The sequence below is a fragment of the Mus pahari genome, chromosome 7, assembly GCF_900095145.1.
Source record: "Mus pahari chromosome 7, PAHARI_EIJ_v1.1, whole genome shotgun sequence".
Lineage (NCBI taxonomy): Eukaryota > Metazoa > Chordata > Mammalia > Rodentia > Muridae > Mus > Mus pahari.
The window spans coordinates 89,253,291-89,258,290 of NC_034596.1; positions in this window are offsets into that span (position 1 = coordinate 89,253,291).

The following is a 5,000-nucleotide window of genomic DNA, read 5'->3' on the forward strand; positions in this document are numbered from 1 at the left end:
ATTCTAAATTTAAGTGAACTTGAGATTTCAGTATCTATCAAATACTCTCTGCTTCAACCCTGGCAGAAACTCTTGGCAGAAACTCTGATTCTTCCATTCTTAGTTTTATCGCTTTCCAAGCCATGCTCCAATGAGATAAATACACAATGATTAGATTGCTTCTTCAAGCTGGGCATCAGTCCTGGCAGTTGAATTTGCCCACCAGAAGTTAGTCAAAATGGAAAGTGTAGTGTTGCTTCACAGTAAATTTTTCCCTGAGTTCAGGTTCACAAAATTGTGAAAAAAAAAAATCATTGTAATTCCCACTGATAAAACAGGGTACTTCATTTGTGATTCATTAATGTAACTTAATTATCTAAAGAGCAAATTGTAAAACAAGTTATTGTTTTAAATTTTTATTTTATAACCAAATTAGAAAAATTATGAATAAGTTATATTAGTTGCATTAATTGTATACATTGCTGTTCTTTCTAATATATTTACTGTAACTTCTTATTGAATAAAATTAGCGTGATATTAAAACATCATACTTAAGATGTATGTCTTAACTACTTTTAACTGTGTCCATTAAGAAATAATGCTATTAGCTGGGCAGTGGTGGCACATGGCTTTAATCCCAGCACTTGGGAGGGATAGGCAAGTGGATTTTTGATTTCGAGGCCAGCCTGGTCTACAAAGTGAGCTCCAAGACAGCCAAGGCTATACAGAGAAAGCCTGTCTTGAAAAGAAAAAAAGAAAAAAGAAAAGAAAAAAAAGAAATAACACTATTGCAAAAGTTAATATTTATATTACTATTGTAGATCTGAGGTTCAGTTAATTTCATATTTGTCCATGAGCAGACACATAAATATTTGTATGTATACATGCCTATATACACATGTACATACATGCATTTCTAAAACAGCTAATATCCTAACACAAATATTCCCATACCTTAATGCTGTTAAAACTTTGTCTGTGATCGTGATGATGGTGTGATTTAAGAAGTAGATTGCATGTCTCATCATTTGTGACTGCTACATATTTAGCAAAATCAGTTGGTTGATGATTTTCTTCTTTAATTTTAACTCAGTACCTTATGTTTTGGTTTATGCACTTTATAAAATGAGATTATGTTTGTAATTGTGGTGATGTCCATGATTGGCATTAAATAAATACGTTGTAACAAGCCTGCTACAGCTTGCAATACAGCCTGGGTTTCTTATCTAGAAAAGTAATTTATAAGTGACATTCAACATTACAAAAAGCATCTTTTCATTCCTCACCTTCTCATAAAAAATAGAAGACACAGTGTTTATAGCATTGACATGCACCTACTCGGAGGCAGCCACAAGCTTGCTGGAGGGAAAGGAAAGAGAAAGCTTCCTTCCTTTCTCAGGTGAGTGACAAGAGGGTGTTGTGGCATTTCCTGCTCAGAAAATACCACTGGAATCTGCTTAAATCCAGTTATACAACCACTGTGATATCATGTTCCTTGATGACTTAAAGAAAAAAAAAAAACATGGGAGATGTCATCACCTATTATCAATTGTATTTAAAATTAGGAAAAGGCTTTCACTATTCATTCGATCATTCTACCACTCAATGCATGGTATCTGGACTCCAGGCATCTGGTTAAAGACAGCCGGATAAGACCACACCTGCGAATCTCTCTGTGACCTCATTCTGCTCAAATGCAATGCTGTTGCAAATATCATCATGTTAAGGTTTTTGACATCTTTGATAGTTCCCGTCTTTGTTATCATGCCTTTCAAATGTATAATGACTCTATGACTCTTCAAGACAATTAAAGCCCTTTCCATAGCTTCCATTGCATTAAGGTCCTGAGGTTCTTGTACTGTTCTTTCTTCCATTGCCCGCATGTGTGGCCAGGGAAAAATTCTAACCACACTTACTCGTATCTCTGTGTATCTGCCATTATCAGGAGACAGCAACTGGAAATCCAGTGTTTTTCTTTCATCATCAATGTATCACTAACGCCTCCCTCAAGAGTTTGGCTGAATATATATTTTAAAAAGAAGGAAAAAATTAAGTGAAATAAAATAGATGACATTTCCAAATGAGCCCCAGGAGTCTCTTTCCAAGTTCCAATCGCAGAGCTTCAGTTTCTCAGAAATGTATATTCAGATGATGGTGATTAAAATGGTATTACTGTCAAAATGCAGGATTCGAATGCATTTTAATATTTTATTTTAATATTTTCTTAAAGAAATATGGTAACATTTTGAGACTGAAGGGATAAACAGAGCACAATAAAAACACATTGCCAAAATCATGATTAAACTTCTTGTATTTGGAATTTCTGCAAAGGCAATTTCCCAAGGCAGTCTCAGCACTGAACCCTCTTTAGCCTCTTGTGGTTCTCATTTGGCAATTGAGCCTGGATAGAACAAAGAATGATCTATCGCCTGGCCCCCAAACAGTGCTCTTTCAACCTAGTAACTGTCAAGAGAGGAAGAAGATAATGCCACTTTACCACATTTACAGTGAGGCTGGAGCAGCAGGAAGCAGGCAGGTTGAAAGAGCACAGCTCACATTGCTTCCTTGAGGCTTTCCCAGGCACAGGAACAATGCATATTTCTCTGAAGATTAGCTGTCAAATGGAAAAGAATGACACACATGTGTGCTCACACAGAGCAAAGCAGAGAGCAACAATTGAAAGTCCTCTGAAATAAGACTGAAGAGGAATATTAACTTTTTACCGTAACAAAACAACAATATCTGAATTCATTTCAAAGCAATATGCTACCAGATTTTTTTTAAAGGTGATTAAAAAAGAAACTATCAAGAGGTGTCTTTTAAAAGCGAGAGCAAGAATTATTTAGAATAGCTATAAATTATTTAGTATCTAGTCACCTAAGCACAAAACAATTTTAGTAATTCAGATCTACATCATTGGTATATATTTACATTGCAGTAATATCATATGTGGTAGATTATCGAAATTACCATATATGGGGAGCAGAGGAAGCCCAGTGTGTATGAAATTCTAAATTTATGTGCATTGCTGATATGGGCACAGGCATATCAAGACCTGCAAATCTTCAGATCCATAGAAAATGTCCAACCCTGTCCCTGACGAGACTAAGAAGGATGCCAAAGCCTTTCTTCGATCCATGTGTACATGTTTATAGTGTGCAGATAATATACATTTAACTTTATTCTCAATATTTATATATACTGTTTCAGTACAGAGATTGCATCTACCAAAGTTAGTTAAACCTATATCTTCAATTCAGCTGTATGAATCCTGACTCCTACTAACCCTACCTCATTATTAAGCTGTGTACAATAATCCTGCCTCTTTGATCAACACTATATAATAGATGCAGTGAGCTTCTGGGGTTCTCGTTCTTCCCCATCAGAGAGTTCAGTCCACCTGCTTCCAGCTTTTTTGTGTATCATGTGTCTGTGTATGTTTGTCTTTTCTTCATTCCATTACAGCTCTCCTCATATCCTTCTCTGGAGGCATGGTGGATATGACGAGCATTTCAATAGTTGATTAATTTTATCTCAGTGGCTGAGAAAATTTATATTTTGTATATAGTCTTTCATGAACCCATCCTAAAAGAATTGGAGAAATTGTTGCATCTATTTTCAGGTTCTGTAAAAGAATATTGCTTATAATATATAATATCTGCTTATCATAGATTTCAGGAATAGAATAGCATTTCAAGGACATGATGAATATTGTCACTACAGTTTTACAGTTTACCGTGTCATTATAAAGAAAAATCTTTGAGTTTATCAGTTTAATCAACTTTCAACAGTTCTGTGGTGATTTGATTAGGATTCCACCCCCCCCCCCATAGATTCATGTTTTTCAATGCTTGGCTCATAGAGAATAGTACTGTTAGGAGGTATGGCCTTGCTGGAGTAGGTACAGCCTTACTGGAGGAAGTGTGTGAATATGGGTATGGCTTGTGAGGTCTCCTATTCAAATGTTCTGCCTAGGGTGAAATTCAGTGTTCTCCTGGTTGCCTGGGGTTCAAAGTCTAGATCTCTCAGCTCCTATTCCAACACCAAGTTTGACTGTACAATGCCATGCTTCCCACCATGATAATAATGGACTGAACCTCTAAAACTCTAAGCAGCCCCAATTAGTTATCATTCATAGCAGTTGTCTTGGTCATGTTTTTTATTCACAGCACTAAAACCTTTTCTCTTTTGTCTCAGTATTGCTTACTAAAATGTTTTTTTTTTTAATTTTCTTTATTTGAAAATTCTCTTTTCTATATGTGCTGAATTTTATATCACTGGTTAAATATGTGCTTTTCTATTGAAGTATGCTTTTTGTTTTCTGCCAGTTTTACATCATTTTAAATATCATTGTTGTTTATGTGTTTAGAAGTAGCAGATTGTGTTTCACTTATATTCTCTTTTAATACTCCATAACATAATAATTTTATATTGACTTTCTACTCTAAAAAAGCAAAGGAGTGAATAGAACTGGAAATTATCATGGTAGACAAAAAGTTAATACTCATAGAGACAAGTAAAAACCATGTTTTCCCTTATATGTACACTACCTATGATATAAAAGTAGATGGAAGATTATCTGGGGAGAAGCTATGGATTCCTGAGAGAAAGAAAGAGAATGGCGTGTGACTGGGTATGCCCAAAACACCTGACAGATTTCAATGAAAAGGCTGTGATGAGACACTTGTTATGTACAATGAGTTTTACTAACCATAAAAAGACAATAAGAGAGAAAATTGTACCCATTAAAGATATGTTCTTTCAGGGTTTATTTCAAAATTCCCAGTATCTAAAAGCCTTTCTTTGGAAAAGAAGGGAAGGCTGAGAAGATTGTCTATACTATTCCTGTTCAATCCGTTCAGATTGCAGACTGTCTTTCCCTCTCTCTTTCCCTTCTATCTCAGCTTTAATCAGTAAACTGAAAAAATTACTTATTATATGTAAAATATATAATACTAATTATAGTATATTATATAACTATATAATTGAACATATTACATATTGATGTGTTGAAATCCACC